Below are 24,496 nucleotides of genomic sequence, written 5' to 3' on the forward strand. Positions count from 1 at the left end.
AGGAAATGCCGTCGTAAATACCTTGGCTCTCCTAAAACCCCCACACTCTCTGAGAAGGAAAGCCAGGAATTTGAAGCTACAAACTGTTGCAGTATCACTCCAAGAAGGGGGGCTTAGCCCACGCAGGCTAGCAAGGGAACTACTTATGATATTTCATACCATATCGTGACATTGACCAAATAATCAGGGGTATTGATTTATCTAGAATTAACCTGTGTAAGCACAACCCAGTTGGCGTGAGTGACATGATTTTGAAAAGCGCCATTACCACCAGCTCTTTGCAAACTTTGTGATTGGCAAATACCAGTGTCACTGCTGCCTCCCTTGCAGCGTGAAGTCTGGGTACACGCGACTTCATTGCATGTTTCCGGAGAAGTAGAAAAATGTTCACGTGCGCAAAATTTGCAAAGAGTCAATGATGACCCTGGTTTAGGTGGCTAGGGCAGCAGTCAGGTTCCCTTTAATGTATGTTGGGGGATTTTGTGAGCAGGACTGTCATAAGGAGCAGCACTGACCTCTTCACATCTTATCACTATCTTCAGCTTGTAAAAGCCATTTACACCAAGGGAGAAGATTTAACTCTTTCACTACCTAGCTAAAAACACAGTTCTCGGAAGTCGGCTGCTGGGAGGCAACAAAAAATCCACTGTCTCGTTCAGACTGTGTATAATCACAGGACAATCATAAGAGGAGTGAGAGGGGAGCAGCCGGGCAAAGAGACAGGAGCTGCCAGGGAACAACTGTTTCACACTCAGAGAAGCTCTGATCACGGCATGAATGTGGGAGGGACATGTAGTCTGGGAGCTCACCTGAGCATGCTGCTCTACGGTCTGTGTCGGCTGCTCTTCCTGGGCTGGCTGAGTCACTAAGCATGATTAAGCTGAGTGGTTGCATCGGCATGATTAAGCTGAGTGGTTGCATCGGCATCATCCCCTCTTTCCTTCATATGCTGAATGCGGATAGGAAGAAGCGAAGGTCAGATCACCATTGGAGTTAATCCCTGCGCAGTACAGTAATCTAAATAGAACAGAAAGAGTGTCAGGGGGAAGATTTGCATGTGTGTGGAGTGGAAAAATCCACCCACAACTAACAGTGGCCCGTCTGGCATTTGCCATAATTGCCAGATGGCCAGTCTGGCCCTGATATACAGCTCTGGCAAAAATAAAGAGACCACTGCACAGTTTTATAAAAATCAGCTTCTCTGCATGTCTGACAGCCAATCCATTCCAGTTTCAGTTGAATTCCAACCAGAGTACACCTCATTCTACTTAATGTGCTTCTGATTAGGTGATCACCTGAACCAAATCTTATTTAACGCAGGAAAGTATAAAAAACACTGCTGTGGTGTTCACAGTCCTCTTGCATTAGGACAAGTTGGATGAGAAAACAAGTGCTATGAATAGCCCAAAATTAATGTGATTGAAAAAATATATTTTTACAATGTCAAAAGAGTTGAAAAGAAAAGTCTTGAGTGAGGAAAAGAAGGGCTCATTTCTGGCTTTACTAGCAGAGGGAAACAGCGAGCGTCATGTTGCCTCCATCCTTAACATTTCTAAGACGACAGTCCATTACAACAAGGTCAAGCAGCAGACATTGGGGACAACAAAGGTACAGACCAGCAGAGGGTCAAAAAAACGACTCTCCACTGATCGGGATGACCGTCATCTTATTTTAATGTCACTCAGCAACTGCAGGATGACATCAAGTGACCTACAAAAGGAATGGCAAATGGCAGCTGGGGTGAAGTGCATGGCAAAAACAGTTCGTAACAGGCTGCTAGAGGCAGGACTCAAGTCATGTAAAGCTAGAAAAAAGCATTTTATCAATGAGAAGCAAAGGAGAGCCAGGCTGAAGTTTGCCAAAGACCATAAGGATTGGACCATAGAGGACTGGAGTAAGGTAATCTTCTCTGATTAGTTTAATTTTCAGCTTTGCCCAACACCTGGTCGTCTAATGGTTAGACGGAGACCTAGAGAGGCGTACAAGCCACGGTGTCTTGCACCCACTGTGAAATTTGGTGGAGGATCGGTGATGATCTGGGGATGCTTCAGCAAGGCTGGAATTGGGCAGGTTAATCTTTTGTGAAGGACGTATGAATCAAACCGCATACAAGTTTATCCTGGAAAAACAGTTGATTCCTTCTGCTCAGGCAATGTTCCCCAACTCTGAAGACCAGTTTTTCCAGCAGGACAGTGCGCCATGCCACACAGCTAGGTCAATCAAGGTGTGGATGAACGACCACCACATCTAATCCCTGTCATGCCCAATCTCCAGACCTGAACCCCATTGAAAACCTCTGGAATGTAATAAAGAGGAAGATTGATAGTCACAAGCCATCAAACAAAGAACTGCTTAAATTTTTGTACCAGGAGTGGCATAAGGTCACCCAAAGCAATGTGAAAGACTGGTGGAAAGCATGCCAAGACGCATGAAAGCTCTGATTAAAAATCATGGTTATTCCACAAAATATTGATTTCTGAACTCTTCCTGAGTTAAAACTTTAGTATTGTTGTTTCTAAATGATTATAAACTTTTTTTTTTTTTTTTTGCATTATTTAAGGTCTGCAAGCAATGCATTTTTTTTTTTATTTTGATAATTTCTCATTTTCAGAAAATAAATACTAAATTTATTGCTTAGAACTTCTGAGACATTTTGTCAGTAGTTTATAGAATAAAAGAACAATTTACATCTTACTAAAAAATATACCTATAAAGAGAAAAATTAGACAAACTGAAAGTTTTGCAGTGGTCTCTTAATTTTTGCCAGGCATGGATATATTTATGTGTGTGTGTATACATATGTATGTATATGTGTGTGTGTGTGTGTGTATATATATATATATATATATATATATATATATATATATATAATAAATTACTATATATATATATATATATATATATATATATATATATATATATATATACAGTGGGGCAAAAAAGTATTTAGTCAGTCAGCAATAGTGCAAGTTCCACCACTTAAAAAGATGAGAGGCGTCTGTAATTTACATCATAGGTAGACCTCAACTATGGGAGACAAACTGAGAAAAAAAAATCCAGAAAATCACATTGTCTGTTTTTTTATCATTTTTTTTGCATATTATGGTGGAAAATAAGTATTTGGTCAGAAACAAACAATCAAGATTTCTGGCTCTCACAGACCTGTAACTTCTTCTTTAAGAGTCTCCTCTTTCCTCCACTCATTACCTGTAGTAATGGCACCTGTTTAAACTTGTTATCAGTATAAAAAGACACCTGTGCACACCCTCAAACAGTCTGACTCCAAACTCCACTATGGTGAAGACCAAAGAGCTGTCAAAGGACACCAGAAACAAAATTCTAGCCCTGCACCAGGCTGGGAAGACTGAATCTGCAATAGCCAACCAGCTTGGAGTGAAGAAATCAACAGTGGGAGCAATAATTAGAAAATGGAAGACATACAAGACCACTGATAATCTCCCTCGATCTGGGGCTCCACGCAAAATCCCACCCCGTGGGGTCAGAATGATTACAAGAACGGTGAGCAAAAATCCCAGAACCACGCGGGGGGAACTAGTGAATGAACTGCAGAGAGCTGGGACCAATGTAACAAGGCCTACCATAAGTAACACACTACGCCACCATGGACTCAGATCCTGCAGTGCCAGACGTGTCCCACTGCTTAAGCCAGTACATGTCCGGGCCCGTCTGAAGTTTGCTAGAGAGCATTTGGATGATCCAGAGGAGTTTTGGGAGAATGTCCTATGGTCTGATGAAACCAAACTGGAACTGTTTGGTAGAAACACAACTTGTCGTGTTTGGAGGAAAAAGAATACTTAGTTGCATCCATCAAACACCATACCTACTGTAAAGCATGGTGGTGGAAACATCATGCTTTGGGGCTGTTTCTCTGCAAAGGGGCCAGGACGACTGATCCGGGTACATGAAAGAATGAATGGGGCCATGTATCGTGAGATTTTGAGTGCAAACCTCCTTCCATCAGCAAGGGCATTGAAGATGAAACGTGGCTGGGTCTTTCAACATGACAATGATTCAAAGCACACCGCCAGGGCAACGAAGGAGTGGCTTCGTAAGAAGCATTTCAAGGTCCTGGAGTGGCCTAGCCAGTCTCCAGATCTCAACCCTATAGAAAACCTTTGGAGGGAGTTGAAAGTCCGTGTTGCCAAGCGAAAAGCCAAAAACATCACTGCTCTAGAGGAGAACTGCATGGAGGAATGGGCCAACATACCAACAACAGTGTGTGGCAACCTTGTGAAGACTTACAGAAAACGTTTGACCTCTGTCATTGCCAACAAAGGATATATTACAAAGTATTGAGATGAAATTTTGTTTCTGACCAAATACTTATTTTCCACCATAATATGCAAATAAAATGTTAAAAAAACAGATAATGTGATTTTCTGGATTTTTTTTTCTCAGTTTGTCTCCCATAGTTGAGGTCTACCTATGATGTAAATTACAGACGCCTCTCATCTTTTTAAGTGGTGGAACTTGCACTATTGCTGACTGACTAAATACTTTTTTGCCCCACTGTATATATATATATATATACCGTATATATATATATATATATATATATATATATATATAATCTAGCAAGATGTAAATATAGCTATATGTTGAGAGAGGTAGAAGAAAGCTGACGTCGCACCATAGCAGCTAAGGATGCAAATCCAGGCATTTCTATCAAACACACGGGTAGATATGATGCAAAAAATGTCAGCAGTCCCAAAATTCAAGTGAACAGAAAAAGCTTTGCCTTTATTAAGCTATGTGGTTACAGAAACATTTCAGTTCCTCCTGGAGCTTTTTCAAGCTGTCTTAAATAAGGTTCTGGAGAAACTGAAACGTAACACATGGCCTAATAAAGGCACAACTTTTTCTTCTCACTTGAATCTTCTGAGTGCTGCCATTTTTGTATCCTATATGTTGCAAGGAAGATATGGTCTTAAAGTAACTTTCCACGTTCACAAAGCATGCACAATGCGTTGTTGTAATCCAGTTTCTGGCACAGTTCCCAGTTCTTCATGTATGTAAAATAGCTGCCAGCTATCACTTTGCTCAGTGTGGCCTGTAATCTGAGGCATCCCCCAGTTCTGGGCTCGTCCTTCTAAGAGCAGGTGGGAGTGTCTCAGACTACCAGTGACCAGTGTGCATGATTTAGCCTGCGACCAGCCCCTGGTATCCTGCACACACAAACCTCACATCCAGCATTTGTTACTGGCCGGCACATGTGAAAAGTCTGAATCTAGGACAGGGCCGGACTGGCCATTTGGCAATTCTGGCAAATGCCAGAAGGGCCTGTCTGGATGTGGGCCGCCTTGTCTGCTACATTGTTAACATAATCCATGTCTAAAGACACCCAGATTGTTAAAAGTTGTAACGGAGCACAAGGTTGCTGACTCCGTTACTTACCCTAGCAGGCCATGGGTGTCATTAGAAATATTGGTCTTGTAGTAAATCTTCATTTCCTCCATCCAGGGTAATATTAGTAATATATCCCATCTGGTGCTTGGGGACGGGGACATCATGGGCCTGTGTGATTTCACATGCCAGGGCTGAATTTCTGTCCCAGTCTGTACCTGATCTAGGAGCAGGCTGTGACCTGCATTTTAGGGGGTGAGTGATGAATATAAAATTTCAGATTGAAACTTAGTGCACTTTTTTTTTTTCTTTTCAAAGTAACCAGTAATGAGTGTAAGAATCCTCTTGCTCGATCAATGGTGTCCATTAGTGAATATGTCTCCCAGTGGGGAATTGTGCAGCGTAATACTGACAATTGGGGTTGAGCGACTTTTCATTTTTTGAGATCGAGTCGGGTTTCGTGAAACCCGACTTTCTCAAAAGTCGGGTCGAGTGAAATCGGCCGATCTTATTGAAAAGTCGGGGTCGGGGATCGGCCGAAACACGAAACCCAATGCAAAGTCATTGGGAAATTTTCTTTTTTTTATATTTGCTTTAGCGCGATATATCAGAAAAGCCGGTAATTCAATTGCCGGCTTATCATTTCTCCTGCCTAAACCCGACATGATATGAGACATGGTTTACATACAGTAAACCATGTCATATCCCCCCTTTTTTTTGCATATTACACACTACTAACGTTAGTAGTGTGTATGTGCAAAATTTCGGCGCTCTAGCTATTAAATTTAAGGGTTAAATCGCGGAAAAAATTGGCGTGGGCTCCTGCGCAATTTTCTCCGCCAGAGTAGTAAAGCCAGTGACTGAGGGCAGATATTAATAGCCTGGAGAGGGTCCACGGTAATTGGCCCCCCCTGGCTAAAAACATCTGCCCCCAGCCACCCCAGAAAAGGCACATCTGTAAGATGACCTATAGTTACCTTCATTCGCGGTGATGCGCCCTCTGCTGGATGTCCTCATATGAACTTGAGCCTGGGAACTTGTCTGATTTTTTTTTTTTTCCCACGCTCGAAGGACATCCGGCAGAGGGCACATCACCGGGACTGAAGGTAACTATAGGTCATTGACCTACATTACCTTCAATCCCCGGGGTTTTACAGCCACGAGCACAGCTGCATTAGCAGAGCTCCTGCCTGTAAAATATTTTAACCCCTTCAGATGGATTTACATCGTGGGACGTGGCAGATCATCGGAAGGTATGTATATTGTTGGTTTATTATTTTTAATTTGTTATAGAACGAGGGTCTTCAGGTGGATTGAGCGAGCAATAAAATATTAAAACAACCTGTGTGTTTATTTCATTAAAATACTTTTTAATAATGTATGTGTGTGTTTTTTAACCCTTTCATACAATTGGATTAATAATGGATAGATGTCAGAATTGACGCCTCTCCATTATTAATCTGGCTTAATGTCACCTTACAATAGCAAGGTGACATTAACCCTTCATTACCCCATATCCCACCGCTACACGGGAGTGGGAAGAGAGTGGCCAAGTGCCAGAATAGGTGCATCTTCCAGATGTGCCTTTTATGGGGTGGCTGGGGGCAGATGTTTTTAGCCAGGGGGGGGGGGAGGCAAAATCCGTGGATCCTCTCCAGGTTATTAATATCTGCCCTCAGTCACTGGCTTTACTACTCTGGCGGAGAAAATTGCGCGGGAGCCCACGCCAATTTTTTTCAGCGATTTAACCCTTAAATTGCCTTTAACTCTTAAATTTAATAGCTTTCAGCAATTTAAGGGTTAAATCAGTAGAGAGATGTCCAGAAAGTCAATAGTAGCCGAACTATATTTATACAGTTAGGTCCATATATATTTGGACAGAGACAACATTTTTCTCATTTTGGTTATAGACATTACCACAAGGAATTTTAAACAAAACAATTCAGATGCAGTTGAAGATCAGACTTTCAGCTTTCATTTGAGGGTATCCACATTAAAATTGGATGAAGGGTTTAGGAATTTCAGCTCCTTAACATGTGCCACCCTGTTTTTAAAGGGTCCAAAAGTAATTGGACAATTGACTCCAAGGCTATTTCATGGACAGGTGTGGGCATTCCCTTCGCTATGTCATTCTCAATTAAGCAGATAAAAGGCCTGGAGTTGATTTGAGGTGTGGTGCTTGCATTTGGAAGGTTTTGCTGTGAAGTACACATGCGGTCAAAGGAGCTCTCCATGCAGATGAAACAAGCCATCCTTACGCTGCAAAAACAGAAAAAACCCTTCCGAGAAATTGCTACAATATTAGGAGTGGCAAAATCTACAGTTTGGTACATCCTGATTAAGAACGCACTGGTGAACTCATCAATGCAAAAAGACCTGGGCGCCCACGGAAGACAACAGTGGTGGATGATCGCAGAATAATCTCCATGGTGAAGAGAAACCCCTTCACAACAGCCAACCAAGTGAACAACACTCTCCAGGAGGTCGGCGTATCAATATACAAATCTACCATTAAGAGAAGACTGCATGAAAGTAAATACAGAGGGTTCACTGCACGGTGCAAGCCACTCATAAGCATCAAGAATAAAAAGGCTAGACTGGACTCTGCTAAAAAGAATCTAAAATAGCTAGCACCATTCTGGAAGAACATTCTTTGGACAGATGAAACCAAGATCAACTTCTACCAGAATGATGGAAAGAGAAAAGTATGGCGAAGGCATGGTACAGCTCATGATCCAAAGCATACCACATCATCTGTAAAACACGGCAGAGGCAGTGTGATGGCTTGGGCATCCATGGCTGCCAGTGCCACTGGGTCACTAGTGTTTATTGATGATGTGACACAGGACACAAGCAGCCAAATGAATTCTGAGGTATTCAGAGCCATACTGTGTGCTCAGATCCAGCCAAATGCAGCAAAACTGATTGGTCGTCGTTTCATACTACAGATGGTCAATGACCCAAAACATAAAGCCAAAGCAACCCAGGAGTTTATCAAAGCAAAGAAGTGGAATATTTTTGAATGGCCAAGTCAGTCATCTGATCTCAACCCAATTGAGCATGCATTTCACTTGTTAAAGACTAAACGTCAGACAGGAAGGCCCACAAACAAACAGCAGCTGAAAACCACTGTAGTGTAGGCCTGGCAGAGCATCAAAAAGGAGGAAACACAGCGTCTGGTGATGTCCATGAGTTCTAGACTTCAGGCAGTCATTGCCAACAAAGGGTTTTCAACCAAGTACTAAAAATGAACATTTTATTTAAAAATTATTGAATCTGTCCAATTACTTTTGGTCCTTTTAAAAACAGGGTGGCACATGCTAAGGAACTGAAACTCCTAAACCCTTCATCCAATTTTAATGTGGATACCCTCAAATGAAAGCTGAAAGTCTGATCTTCAACTGCATTGGAATTGTTTTGTTTAAAATTCATTGTGGTAATGTCTATAACCAAAATTAGAAAAATGTTGTCTCTGTCCAAATATATATGGACCTAACTGTAACTTAATTTAATATTAAGTGTATTGTTGTTCAAAGATGTCATATATTCCTCGAGCTGATCCACCGTCCCATCCCACAACAACAGTACATCATCTATGAATCGTAGCCAGCACAGCAGTTTAACAGTCAGATCACCAAAAATACCTACATTCTATCTTTTGCCGAAAGTCCACAAGGACGCCCTCAACCCACCCGGACGTCCCATTGTGTCCGGAATAGAGGGTCTCTGTGATCCAATCTGTAAGTTAATTGACTTCTATCTGAAACCATTAGTTGAGTCCTTACCATCATATATCCTTGACACAACGGACGTCCTGGCACGGGTTGACGGCGTCCTTGTAGACGATAATGTTCTTCTAGTCACTGCAGACGTCGAGTACTTGTACACCTGTATTGATCACAAGCACGGTCTGGATGCGGTCCGCCTTTTCCTCGGGACCTCCGACCTGGACGGCCCGATGTGCAACTTGATCCTCGAGCTGATGCACTTTGTCCTTACCCACAACTTCTTCGTATTTAAGGACAACTACTATCTACAGAGGCGTGGCACAGCCACCTCCCATGTGCTGTGCTGGCTATGATTCATAGATGATGTACTGTTGTTGTGGGACAGGACGGTGCATCAGCTCGGGGATTATATGACGTCTTTGAACAACAATACACTTAATATTAAATTAAGTTATATAAATATAGTTCGGCTACTATTGACTTTCTTTACATCTCTCTACTGATCGATACCAATCGATCGGTTCAGACAGATGTCTACAGAAAGCCTACATCAGTAAACTCTGTTATACATGCCAACTCATCACATAACCCTGCTACTATTCGGGCTGTCCCGGTCGGACAGTTTCTGAGGATGAGGCGGATCTGCTCCACCAATGACCGATTTGAGAAACAAGCCCTCGACTTGAAAACTCGCTTTCAAGATAGAGGGTACAGTAACAGGTGTATAAAGAAAGGATACGACAGAGCAAGGAAGACCCCCCCCCCCCATGGTGATTTGTTATATCCACGTAAAAAGGAAACATTACCCGGCAGGGACTGTCAGAAAATTCATTTTATCTCTACATTTAACCACGAATGGTATAAAATGAGAGACATTCTAGCCAAACATTGGGCCGTTCTTGGTGCTGAGTCCTCCCTGGGTCCCGCCATTGGCGACTTCCCACTGATGACATCAAGGAGATCTAAAAATTTGAATGATCTCCTCATTAATAGCCATTATGTACCTAAAATGGCTAATCCTTTTGGTACTAAGGGCCCTATTCCGGGCTGCTTTCCCTGTGGCCACTGTCTTGCCTGCGCAAATGTCCTGCGCTGCTCTTCTTTTCAATCTTCAGATGGGTCACAACAATTTCAGATAAGACAACGAATATCCTGCGGTAGCAGTAATGTTATATACTACGCTACTTGCAGATGTTCTAAAATATATATAGGTTTGACCTCCAGAGAATTACGCATCCACGTACGTGAGCACGTGCGGGACATTTGCACGGCCAAGACAGTGATCGACCCCCTCCAATTAAAAACTATCCCCCGCCACTTTAGGGCATATCACAATTGTTATGCCAAAACGTTGAAAATCAGGGGAATAGACATTATTCATCTAGGTATTAGAGGGGGTAATTACAAGAAAATCCTGGCCCAAAGAGAGGCAAAGTGGATTGTTAAGCTGGATACTGTGGCCCCCAAGGGCCTTAGTGAGTCTTTGAGCTTTGCTTCATTTCTATGAATAATCTCTTCTTTTCCTGATTTATGCTCATATATTCACCCATTGATGGTTCTTTTGTGTGTGGTTTTATTATTATTGTTTTAACTCTTTCTATGTATTCTCTTTATTTTTAGTTATATTTTAATGTGGTTATTCGTCTCTTTTTTGGACCCTATTATGAACATTCTGACGTGCAACCCATCACTGAAAAACAAGCTGAGAAATATATTGTGCCAGCATTTTATTATATTTATATAGTATACCGTCCTCTCTTTATATCAGAATTTGTATGCCACCTTATTATATTGATAATATGTATGGATTTTATGTGTACCAGCATGATTTGATATTCTGGCACATTTTATAAGTTCAGATACCTCCCCTTTGTTTATATGCGGCCGTGCGCGTGCGCGCTGTTGTCCCCAGCTTCCGGCATTCAGTCGGGTGTCTTTATCAGCCTCCTGTGTGTGACCTAGGTGAGTTTTTCTGCATGCGCAGTGATGCCTGACGCTCTGTCTGGATGCTAGGACCTGCGGGGACGCACTGCACACGCGCCGACAGCGCCGCGTCTCATAGGGTGATCACAACCATGTGATACACCCTGTGACCCTTTGTCATGGCAATAGAAGGTCCTTCTATTCACACTTACATCACACCCCCTGAGGAAGTGTCTGGTATAGACACGAAACATACGTTGGGGTCACCCGCCATCATTTGGGGCTCATTACCATCTTAGTAGTGTTGTGCACTGGGCCTGGTAAGTTTTGCCCTTAATTTATGATACAGTCCCTTTACTCTGCGGATCTCCAGCTGGGCTTGATCTATGGTGACTTACCCAGACCTTTTTTTTTTTTTGCCTTACTTTTGGCTTTAAACCTTGCTATAGAGCTCCCGCTGCTTCTGTGGATCCCCGCATTGTTATACAATACTTGGGCTTTATTTATTGTGCCTTATTTTTGGCTCTACTTACAGAGCACATGGACAAGCATTCAAATGTAAATCCGATAGATGTACTACCTCTGAACTCCCATGTGCACCTCACTACTGTATGTACTTCCATGTCCTTGTCCTGATTGACAATTTTATTATATGTGTTTTTCTTTGATTTTTTTAAAATAAATTTTGTACTTTCTTACTTATTTATTGGTTACTCCAGTTTTTCTCTTATTTATTTAGTTACATTACGGAGTCAATAAAATATTGTGAATGTGGGTTGATACTACTTAGTATCCCCACTTTTGGCATATTAAATATGCAATGGGGTTTTTTTCCACTGTGTCTACACTACTAACATTAGTAGTGTGAAATATGCAAAAAACAAAGGGGGATATGACATGGTTTACTGTATGTAAACCATGTCTCATATCATGTCGGGTTTAGGCAGGAGAAATGAAAAGCCGGCAATTGAATTACCGGCTGTTAGGAGTCAAGTTTCCTCTGCTGCACAGGGGGAATCTCGATCCGTGTCTGCTGCGGTCTCCCATTCAGTATCGGCCGCAGTGGGCTTTGCTCAGCGGAGACGTCGCTCCCAGCGTCTCGCTGAGGCTGATTCGGTGCATAGGGTCACTACTGCCTTTTCTGGCTTTCCTATGGTACCCTGCACTGATCTGCGGCGAGCGAGCCTCTCTGGGACTAAGTCCTTGTTTACGCACACTGAGCATGCCCAGGGCAGGGTCTCCCATTGGAGGTCGAGGGCCACATGTTCGCTCACATGCTCAGGTGCTGCAGTACATTACATTGGTCCTCCTGGAAGGTCCTGAAAGGGCAAAACATGCTCAGGTACTGCAGCACTTTCCATTGGTCCTTCTGGAAGGTCCTGAAAGGGCAAAAACTTCAGTAGCAGCTTCCTGTGCTGCAACTATATAAACTGCGCATGACCGCACGGCCATGCGCTAGTATTGTCTTGAAAATATGTGTGTGTGTAGATGGATGTATGTCGATGGATGAAAGCTCCTAAATATCCCTCCCTAGTGTTGTTGACTGTTTGCGGATGATGGTAGCTATCTAGCGCCCGACTAGCCATCAGCACAAAACACACATAACAGCGTCTAGTTGCTGTGACCGCCTGTACGGCGCCGTGCGCTTTCCTTACCCAAGCCTGGGTGGTTAGCGGCGTCCGTTTGTGCGGCACCGCACGCACTCTCGTGCCTTTATTTACTATTTCGATAGTTTCCTTACACACCCAGTTGCGGTGTTGTGCCAGCAGTGGTCTAATCGGACTTCAATCCTAGTTGGGGTTGTGTTCGCTGACTTATTGCTCGCGCTCTATGTGCGGTACCGCGGTCCTGTGACGCAACAGGATCGCTTCCTTCACGCAGGGTGAAGTTAACCCTTGTATGTATACTTATAGTACCGCCATATAGTCCGTCTTACTTAGCAGCAGGTACTTTCCTGCACGGTGGATCCCGGGTTGCGAACGCACCAATTCCATCTAATAAACTATATATTTGGTGCGTTCCGCCAACCCGAACACCGGCTTTTCTGATATATCGCACTGAAGCAAATATAAAAAAAGAAAATTTCCCAATGACTTTGCATTGGGTTTCGTGTTTCCTGCCGATCCCCGACCCCGACTTTTCAATAAGATCGGCCGATTTCACTCGACCCGACTTTTGAGAAAGTCGGGTTTCACGAAACCCGACTCGATCTCAAAAAATGAAAAGTCGCTCAACCCTAATTGTCAGTATTACGCTGCACAATTCCCCACTGGGAGACATATTCACTAATGGACACCATTGATCGAGCAAGAGGATTCTTACACTCATTACTGGTTACTTTGAAAAGAAAAAAAAAGTGCACTAAGTTTCAATCTGAAATTTTATATTCATCACTCACCCCCTAAAATGCAGGTCACAGCCTGCTCCTAGATCAGGTACAGACTGGGACAGAAATTCAGCCCTGGCATGTGAAATCACACAGGCCCATGATGTCCCCGTCCCCAAGCACCAGATGGGATATATTACTAATATTACCCTGGATGGAGGAAATGAAGATTTACTACAAGACCAATATTTCTAATGATACCCATGGCCTGCTAGGGTAAGTAACGGAGTCAGCAACCTTGTGCTCCGTTACAACTTTTAACAATCTGGGTGTCTTTAGACATGGATTATGTTAACAATGTAGCAGACAAGGCGGCCCACATCCAGACAGGCCCTTCTGGCATTTGCCAGAATTGCCAAATGGCCAGTCCGGCCCTGTCCTAGATTCAGACTTTTCACATGTGCCGGCCAGTAACAAATGCTGGATGTGAGGTTTGTGTGTGCAGGATACCAAAGGCTGGTCGCAGGCTAAATCATGCACACTGGTCACTGGTAGTCTGAGACACTCCCACCTGCTCTTAGAGGGACGAGCCCAGAACTGGGGGATGCCTCAGATTACAGGCCACACTGAGCAAAGTGATAGCTGGCAGCTATTTTACATACATGAAGAACTGGGAAATGTGCGTGTATATATATATATATATATATATATATATATATATATATATATATATAAACGAAACCCGACTTTAAAGTACAGATCGCCGACCCGATCCCAGAGTGGGATCAGGTCGGGTTTCACAAAACCCGACTTTGCTAAAAGTCGGCGACTTTTGAAAAGTGCCGATCTGTTTCGCTCAACCCTACTGACAATGTTTACATCCTTGAGAAAGGAACCGCTTTTCTCATGTGCCATCCGTTATGTCTGTGTTACATCAGTTTTCATCTTGAAAACTCGTATGATTTACATCCGATTTTTATAGGCTTGTCATCTGTGTGTCTATTATATCCATGTGACATCTGTGTGCGATCACCAAGAGAAAAATTGGTGAACCCTATTGAATGACAAGGGTCAGTGTGCTATGCAAGCAAAAATCGGACAGCACATGTTTGATTTATATGCTCTGAAGTATGTGAACTTTTATTTATGCAAACAGTGGACCATGGAACACATGTTTTTATACATTTTATAGGGATCCCAATAGACTTTAATGGCTGAAATTGATCTGCAAAACAGAATAGGACATGCTGTGAGTCATGTACCTGAGGCACCGATCAGTTTTTAAAGGGAATCTGTCAGCAGGTTTTTTGCTATCTGAGGATATCATGAGGTAGAGGTTAAAACACTGAATTCAAGGATGTGTCACTTATCAGGCTGTGTGCTGTAGTTTAGTTTACTTATAATGAAGGCTTTATCACCAGGAAATTATCATTGCTGTGACTAGCTGGCGTGTGAGCACTGGTCCGACTCCGCCAACTCCTGTGATAAAAGGCTCACTGTCAATTGACAAAGTACATACAGAGCCTAGCTTTCTCAGCTCTGCTACATGCTGTATCTAAGAACTCTGATTATGTCACAACTAGAGTTGAGCGACTTTTAGTTTTTTAGGGTCGAGTCGGGTTTCGCGAAACCCGACTATCTCAACAGTCGAGTCGAGTGGAATCGGCCGATTATCGTGAAAAGTCGGGGATCGACCGAAACACGAAACCCAATGCAAGTCAATGGGGGAGCATAGTCAGCAGTAGGTGGAGGCCAGGAAAACATGTACAGTGCCCATTTTAATGGCAAAAACATCCATTCTTGTTACTGAAGCTTGTCAATCTTAATTTACCTTATAATAATAGTAAGGCATTGGAAATTGGGAGTCATTTGGCTAAAGTTGTGGGGGGTAGGGCTGGTTCAAGTATTTAGTGGGCCCAGGAAATCTGGACCAAGTCACGGCAGTGGAGCAGGGAGAGGTAAGTATTTCAACTTTGCAAGTGCTGTGATCCTGAGCAAGCAGGGGGGGGCCCACTCGTTGGCATTGGCACTGGCACAGGGCCCCTCAAAGTACGGCGGTGTGTTTGCACGGCGGGGGCGCCTCCCACCGGCAGCGACACTTTTGCGTACTATGAGGGGCCCTGTGCCAGTGACGTCGCCAACGAGTATTCCTCCCCCCACCTGATGAAGGAACCTGCACTTGAATCTGCACCTTCCTCTTTGTCCCCGTGTAAGGTGGTATGGTATGCGGGAAGAGGAACCTGACTTTCAGCAGGGTCACAATCTTACTGTGTAGCGTGCACGGGGAATTTTGCGTTATGGGTCAATGTACCAGCAGACTCATCTATCACTGCCTGGGCAATGGGCAGGATGAGGAGGAAACACAGATATAGACCCAAAGAATAAAGTGGGCTAAATGCAGTTCAAAATTGGTAACAGGACTAACCAGGGGGCATTGCAGTGGAGGACAACTGTAATGAGAGGCTGACACAGAGAGTAGGCCCAAATCAGTAAGTAGTCTAAATGCAGTTCAAAATTGGCAACAGTAGTAAACAGGCGGCACAGCTTTGTTCAGTGGAGGAGAACAGCAAGGAGCGGCAGACACCGATAGTAGGCCCCAACCCAACTAGTAGGCCAAATGCAGTCTAACATTAACAACTACTTAACGAGAGCCTGAAAATGGAATTTCAGGACAGGAAACCAGGAGAACAGCAAGGAGCGGCAGACACTGTTAGTAGGCCCCAACCCAACTAGTAGGCCAAATGCAGTTGTTCCATTTAACAACTATTTAACAAGAGCCTGAAGATAGAAGCTCAGGAAAGGCAACCTGGAAAACACCTTGGAGCGGAAGACACCGTCTCTACAACCCAGACCCAACTTGTAGGCCTAATGCAGTGTTGTTTCAACAACTACTTAACGAGAGCTAGAAGATCGAAGCTATGGAGAGGCAACCTGGAGAACACCTTGGAGCGGGAGACACCGTCTCTACAATCCAGACCCAACTTGTAGGCCTAATGCAGTGTTGTTTCAACAACTACTGAACGAGAGCTAGAAGATCGAAGCTATGGAGAGGCAACCTGGAGAACACCTTGGAGCGGCAGACACCGTCTCTACAACCCAGACCCAACTTGTAGGCCTAATGCAGTGTTGTTTCAACAACTACTGAACGAGAGCTAGAAGATCGAAGGTATGGAGAGGCAACCTAGAGAACACCTTGGAGCGGCAGACACCGTCTCTACAACCCAGACCCAACTTGTAGGCCTAATGCAGTGTTGTTTCAACAACTACTTAACGAGAGCTAGAAGATCGAAGCTATGGAGAGGCAACCTGGAGAACACCTTGGAGCGGCAGACACCGTCTCTACAACCCAGACCCAACTTGTAGGCCTAATGCAGTGTTGTTTCAACAAGTACTTAACGAGAGCTAGAAGATCGAAGCTATGGAGAGGCAACCTGGAGAACACCTTGGAGCGGCAGACACCGTCTCTACAACCCAGACCCAACTTGTAGGCCTAATGCAGTGTTTCAACAACTACTGAACGAGAGCTAGAAGATCGAAGCTATGGAGAGGCAACCTGGAGAACACCTTGGAGCAGAAGACACCGTCTCTACAACCCAGACCCAACTTGTAGGCCTAATGCAGTGTTGTTTCAACAACTACTGAACGAGAGCTAAAAGATCGAAGCTATGGAGAGTCAACCTGGAGAACACCTTGGAGCGGAAGACACCGTCTCTACAACCCAGACCCAACTTGTAGGCCTAATGCAGCGTTGTTTCAACAACTACTTAACGAGAGCTAGAAGATCGAAGCTATGGAGAGGCAACCTGGAGAACACCTTGGAGCGGCAGACACCGTCTCTACAACCCAGACCCAACTTGTAGGCCTAATGCAGTGTTGTTTCAATAACTACTTAACGAGAGCTAGAAGATCGAAGCTATGGAGAGGCAACCTGGAGAACACCTTGGAGCGGCAGACACCGTTAGTAGGCCCTACCGAAGTAGTAGCCCCAATGCAGTTTTCAAATTCATATAGGCTGAAAACCAGACTATTGACGCTCAGCTTTTTTCAGAGGAGGACAGCTGTATTGAGTGGCGCAGACAGACACAGGTAGTAGGCCTTAAACAAAAAATTTGGCTAAATGCAGTTTAAAAAAGGTTACAGGGGTACACAGGCAGCATTGCTCTGGTCAGTGGAGGACAATTTCAATTATGGACTGCAGACAGACTTAGTACGCCTACAATTAAAAAAAGGATGCTCTATGCAATTTAAAATAGGTTCCAGGGGTACACAGACAGCATTGGTCTGGTCAGTGGAGGACTATTGGAAGGAGGGACCGCAGACAGGCTTAGTAGGCCTAACATAACAAAAGTAGGCTGTAGGCACATTAAAATAGGTTCAAGGGGTACACGGGCAGCATTGGTCAGGTCAGTGGAGGACTATTGGAAGGAAGGACCGCAGACAGGCTTAGTAGGCATAACATAACAAAAGTAGGCTGTAGGCCCTTAAAAATAGGTTCCAGGGGTACACGGGCAGCAGTGGTCTGGTCAGTGAAGGACTATTGGAAGGAGGGACCGCAGACAGGCTTAGTAGGCCTAACATAACAAAAGTAGGCTGTGGGCACTTTAAAATAGCTTCCAGGGGTACACGGGCAGCAGTGGTGTGGTCAGTGGAGGACTATTGGAAGGATGGACCGCAGACAGGCTTAGTAGGCCTAACATAACAAAAGTTGGCTGTAGGCACATTAAAATAGGTTCCAGGGGTACACGGGCAGCATTGGTATGGTCAGTGGAGGACTATTGGAAGGAGGGACCGCAGACAGGCTTAGTAGGCCTAACATAACAAAAGTAGGCTATAGGCACTTTAAAATAGCTTCCAGGGGTACACGGGCAGCAGTGGTGTGGTCAGTGGAGGACTATTGGAAGGAGGGACCGAAGACAGGCTTAGTAGGCCTGACACAACAAAAGTAGGCTCTATGCACTTGGAATTATCTTGCAGGGGTACACAGGCAGCATTGGTGTTGTCAGCGGAGGCAGATTGTAATGAGTGTCTGACAGTTAGTACTCTCAAAAAATAAATAGATGTTAATGTCTCGCAATACAACAAAACCAAAAAACAAAAGGGTGGCATACTTAGGTACAGGGGTGGGCTCCTCTGCTGTGTTTCTGACCTAGTAATTTGGCGCAAAGTATTTACTGGTGTAAATATAGGACACTGCCCCAGACTATTTTAAGTAGCATCATACATGCCAACACATTGGTATTGTCAGTGCCAGGCATTGAAGGATGTCAGCGCATAGACTAAACATTGGTGGAGCTGTGAGAGATAATTTTGCAAATCGTAGAGCACTGTTTGAGCTGGGGGGGGGGGGAGGGAAACTGTCTTGTGGCCGGCGGTACAGGCCCAGAGCCCCTCATGTTACAACGGTGTGTCTGACGTTGGTTGCGCGCCACCACCACCAGAGACACTTTATTGTACTATGAGGGACCCAGTGGCAGTGCCGTCGACCAAAAGCGTGCACACCCACCTCTTCAGACAAACGGCACTCTCACGGGTGCTTGCGCCAAGTGGCGAGACCACGGCCCCGTGGGGGGAGTTTGGCCATTTAGGGAGGTGTAAACATGTCGTATGCTGGACAAACAGCTGCTGCAAATTACGAGATTGGAAAACTCAGTCAGAGCAGTCCAGAAGCAAGACCTTTTCATTGGAAAGCTAGGTGTCAGCCGGGAAAGGTGGGGCAAAATAATTCGAAATCCAGTAGTGGTTCATTTTAATGAAGGTTAGATCATCAACATTTTGGGTAGCCAGACGAGTCCTTTTTTCGGTTAATATTGAACCAGCAGCACTGAATACTCTTTCTGATAGCACACTAGCTGCTGGGCAAGCAAGCTCCTGCAATGCATATTCTGCCAATTCTGGCCAGGTGTCTAATTTGGATGCCCAGTAATCAAATGGGAATGACGATTGAGGGAGAACATCGATAAGGGATGAAAAATAGTTAGTAACCATACTGGACAAATGTTGTCTCCTGTCACTTTAAATTGATGCTGCAGTACCTGTCCTGTCTGCGGTCATAGCAAAATCACTCCACAACCTGGTCAGAAAACCCCTCTGTCCAACGCCACTTCTGATTTGTGCACCTCTAACACCTCTGGTCTGCTGTCCCCTGCAGCTCGTGTGAGAACCACCACCGGCGCTGTGTGCTGGGAATGCCTGAATCAAACGGTCAACAAGAGTTGATTGTTTGGTTGCTAATATTTGTTCCAAGTTCTCATGTGGCATAATATTTTGCAATTTGCCTTTATAGCGAGTATCAAGGAGGCAGGCCAACCAGTAATTGTCATCAGTCATCATTTTAATAATGCGTGTGTCCCTTTTGAGGATACGTAAGGCATAATCCGCCATGTGGGCCAAAGTTCCAGTTGTCAAATCTGCGGTTGTGCTGGGTTGAGGGGCAGTTTCAAGCAAATCTACGTCACTTGTGTCCCTCAAAAAACCAGAACCCGGCCTTGCCACGCCACCAATTTCCAGTGGCCCCGGAGAAGCTTCCTCATTAAAAAAAATACTCATCCCCATCATCCTCCTCGTCCTCCTCCTCCTGTTCGCCCGCTACCTCGTCCTGTACACTGCCCTGACCAGACAATGGCTGACTGTCATCAAGGCTTTCCTCTTCCTCTGCTGCAGACGCCTGCTCCTTTATGTGCGTCAAACTTTGCATCAGCAGACGCATTAGGGGGATGCTCATGCTTATTATGGCGTTGTCTGCACTTACCAGCCGTGTGCATTCCTCAAAACACTGAAGGACTTGACACATGTCTTGTACCTTCGACCACTGCACACCTGACAACTCCATATCTGCCATCCTACTGCCTGCCCTTGTATGTATATCCTCCCACAAATACATAACAGCCCGCCTCTGTTCGCACAGTCTCTGAAGCATGTGCAGTGTTGAGTTCCACCTTGTTGCAACGTCGATGATTAGGCGATGCTGGGGAAGGTTCAAAGACCGCTGATAGGTCTGCATACGGCTGGAGTGTACAGGGGAACTGCGGATATTCGAGCAAAGTCTGCGAACTTTGAGGAGCAGGTCGGATAACCCCGGATAACTTTTCAGGAAGCACTGCACCACCAGGTTTAAGGTGTGAGCCAGGCAAGGAATGTGTTTCAGTTGGGAAAGGGCGATGGCAGCCATGAAATTCTTTCCGTTATCACTCACTACCTTGCCTGCCTCAAGATCTACAGTGCCCAGCCACGACTGCGTTTCTTTCTGCAAGAACTCGGACAGAACTTCCGCGGTGTGTCTGTTGTCGCCCAAACACTTCATAGCCAATACAGCCTGCTGACGCTTGTCAGCAGCTGCCCCATAATGGGACACCTGGTGTGCAACAGTGGCAGCTGCGGATGGAGTGGTTGTGCGACTGCGGTCTGTGGACGAGTTCTCGCTTCTGCAGGATGATGAGGAGGAGGGGGGGCGAACGGCTACAGCCAACTGTTTCCTAGACCGTGGGCTAGGCAGAACTGTCCCAATATTGCTGTATTGCTGTCCCCTGTGGACCCTGCATCCACCACATTCACCCAGTGTGCCATGATGGACACGTAACGTCCCTGGCCATGCCTACTGGTCCATGCATCTGTTGTCAGGTGCACCTTTGTACTCAGATTGCCTGAGTGCATGGACGATGCGCTCTTTAACATGCTGGTGGAGGGCTGGGATGGCTTTTCTTGAAAAGAAGTGTCGACTGGGTAGCTCGTAGCGTGGTACAGCGTAGTCCATCAGGGCTTTGAAAGCTTCGCTTTCAACTAACCGGTAGGGCATCATCTCTAACGAGATTAGTCTAGCTATGTGGGCGTTCAAACCCTGTGTACACTGATGCGAGGATGAGTACTTCCTTTTTCTAACGAGAGTCTCATGTAGGGTGAGCTGGACTGGAGAGCTGGAGATCGTGGAACTAGTGGGGGTGCCGGTGGACATGGCAGACTGAGAGACGGTTGGAGACGGTATTCTTGCCAGTGCCCTAGATGCAGTGTTTCCTACTACGAAACTGGTGATTCCCTGACCCTGACTGCTTTGGCCTGGCAACGAAACCTGCACAGATACTGCAGATGGTGCGGAAAATGGTGGCCTTACAGTGACGGAAGGGATGTAGCGTTGCTGACTAGCTTCATTGGCCGAGGGTGCTATAACCTAAAGGGACGTTTGGTAGTTAGTCCAGGCTTGCAAATGCATGGTGGTTAAATGTCTATGCATGCAACTTGTATTTAGACTTTTCAGATTCTGACCTCTGCTTAAGGTAGTTGAACATTTTTGACAGATGACTTTGCGCTGATCATTTGGATGTTGTTTAAAAAAATGCCAGACTGCACTCTTTCTACCATTGGATAACTTTTCAGGCATTGCAGACTGAGCTTCTTTAACCGGATGGCCACGCTGTCCTCCAACTGGTTTTGGCATTGCCACGCGTTTTGGGCCAGATACGGGCCCGGCAGATAGAACCTGTTGCGATGTTGATGCCTGCTGCGGCCCTTCCTCCTCCGCTTCAGAACTACTGCCGCCTGCACCCTGTTCCCCCAATGACTGCCAATCGGGGTCAACAACTGGGTCATCTATGACCTCCTCTTCTATCTCATGTGCAACTTCGTCTGTCTTACCATGTAAGCCGGTGGTATAGCGTTTGTGACGGGGCACCATAGTCTCATCAGGGTCTGATTCTGGATCAGTACACTGCGAGGGCAATATGGTGGTCTGAGTCAAAGGAACAGCATAGTAATCTGGCTGTGGCTGTGCATCTGTGCACTCCATGTCCGATTCAACTTGTAATGGGCATGGCCTGTTAACTGTTTCACTTTCTAACCCAGGAACGGTATGTGTAAAGAGTTCCATGGAGTAACCCGTTGTGTCGCCTGACGCATCCTTCTCTGTTGTTGTTTTTGCTGAACAGGACAATGGAGTGACTTGTCCCTGAGCGTGAACATCCACTAACGACGCGCTGCTTTTACATTTACCAGTTTCAGAAGAGGAGGCAAAAGAGCTAGAGGCTGAGTCAGCAAGGAAAGCCAAAACTTGCTTTTGCTGCTCTGGCTTTAAAAGCGGTTTTCCTACTCCCAGAAAAGGGAGCGTTCGAGGCCTTGTGTAGCCAGACGACGAACCTGGCTCCACAGCTCAAGACTTAGGTGCTATATTGTTTTTCCCACGACCACCTGATGCTCCACCACCACTGCCATCATTACCAGCTGGCAATGAACGGCCACGACCTCTTCCACCAGACTTCTTCATTGTTTTAAAAACGTAACCAAAGTAACGGTATTTGTTACTGTAAAACAACTTACAAGGTGAACTCAAACTTCTGTAGGATTTAGATATCCCTTTATAGGTGGGTGAGACTGCAAGGAAAATCAGGCACAATGTTACACACTCGGTTTTCTGTGGCACAAAATGAGACAGATGCCACACACGCAGGACTGGCACTGAAGCACAAATGCCAATATTAATCTCCCACTATTTATTTTTTTTCAGGGAGAATTTAAACCCCCCCCCCCCCCAAAAAAAAAAAGACACTAGGCTTTCTGTGGCCCACAATTTGAGAGAGATGGCACACACGACTTGCACTGAAGCACAAATGCCAATATTAATCTTCCACTATTTATTTTTTTTCAGGGAGAATTTAAAACCAAAATAAAAAAAAAAGACACTAGGCTTTCCGTGGCCCACAATTTGAGAGAGATGCCACACACGCAGGACTGTCACTCGAGCAAAAATGCCAATATTAATCTCCCATATTTTTTTTTTTTTTTTTTTAAGGGAGAATTAACCCCCCCCCCCAAAAAAAAAAAAAAAAAAAAACAGTATTGCAGACACTAGGCTTTCTGTGGCCCACAAGTTGAGAGAGATGCCACGCTCGCAGGACTGCCACTCAAGCACAAATGCCAATCTTAATCTCCCACTTTTTTTTTTGTTTCTGGGAGAATTGTCAAGAAATCAGGCCCAATTTTACACACTAGGCTATCTGTGCCCCAAAATTGGAGAGAGATGGCACACACAGGACTGGCACTCTAGCAGAAATGCCAATCTTAATCTCCCACTACTTTTTTTTGTTAGGGAGAATTGCCAAGAAATCAGGGCCAGTATTACACACTAGGCTTTCTGTGCCCCAAAATTGGAGAGAGATGGCACACACAGGACTGGCACTCTAGCAGAAATGCCAATCTTACGGTAATCTCCCACTATTTTTTTTTTTTTTTAGGGAGAATTAAAAAAAAAAAAAAAAAAAAGGATTATACACACTAGGCTTTCTGTGCCCCACAATTGGAGAGAGATGGCACACACGACTGGCACTCAAGCACAAATGCCAAGATTAATCTCCCACTATTGATTTTTTTTTTCAGGGAGAATTAAAAAAAAAAAAACAGGGACTGTCCTACAATTACTATCTCCCTGCAGTAATCTCAGCAAGGTTGGCAGGCAGCAATAACAAGGAGTGGACTGCTGCACAAATTAAATCAAAAGTGTGGACAAACAAACAAGATAGCTGTGCAGAAAGGAAGGAACAACAGGATTTGTGCTTTGAAAAAAGCAGTTGGTTTGCACAGCGGCGTACACACAGCAATGCAGCTATCAGGGAGCCTTCTAGGGCAGCCCAATGAGCTACAGCGCTGAGGAAAAAAAAATGTAGCCTCCACTGTCCCTGCAAACAAAAGGTGGTGTTGGACAGTGGAAATCGCTACAGCACAAGCGGTTTGGGGGTTAATGGACCCTGCCTAACGCTATCCCTGCTTCTGACGAAGCGGCAGCAACCTCTCCCTATGCTCAGATCAGCAGCAGTAACATGGCGGTCGGCGGGAACGCCCCTTTATAGCCCCTGTGACGCCGCGGACAGCAAGCCAATCACTACAATGCCCTTCTCTAAGATGGTGGGGACCAGGACCTATGTCATCACGCTGCCCACACTCTGCGTCCACCTTCATTGGCTGCGAAATGGCGCTTTTCGCGTCATTGAAACGCGACTTTGGCGCTAAAGTCGCGTACCGCATGGCCGACCCCACACAGGGATCGGGTCGGGTTTCATGAAACCCGACTGTGCCAAAAGTCGGCGACTTATGAAAATGAACGATCCGTTTCGCTCAACCCTAGTCACAACTGCTGCATCCAATAATCTAAGTGATACATCTTTGGATTCAGCTT

At 45.0% G+C, this 24,496-nt stretch overlaps 1 protein-coding gene and 1 long non-coding RNA gene across 2 annotated transcripts in view; one reads left to right on the plus strand and one right to left on the minus strand.

Moving 5' to 3' along the window:
* LOC138656949 (uncharacterized) overlaps window positions 1-9,323 on the minus strand; it is a 42,812-nt gene extending 33,489 nt beyond the window's left edge. Inside the window, exons 1-2 of the long non-coding RNA XR_011316990.1 lie at window positions 9,150-9,323; window positions 810-1,017 (exon numbers count right to left, since the gene is read on the minus strand). This is a non-coding gene — a long non-coding RNA (uncharacterized lncRNA). The remainder of the gene's footprint in view (window positions 1-809; window positions 1,018-9,149) is intronic.
* Window positions 1-24,496, plus strand: part of SNX25 (sorting nexin 25) — a 416,995-nt gene that overhangs the window by 312,537 nt on the left and 79,962 nt on the right. The gene's annotated exons all lie outside the window — the stretch shown is intronic.

The sequence above is a fragment of the Ranitomeya imitator genome, chromosome 1 (assembly GCF_032444005.1).
Source record: "Ranitomeya imitator isolate aRanImi1 chromosome 1, aRanImi1.pri, whole genome shotgun sequence".
Classification (NCBI taxonomy): domain Eukaryota; kingdom Metazoa; phylum Chordata; class Amphibia; order Anura; family Dendrobatidae; genus Ranitomeya; species Ranitomeya imitator.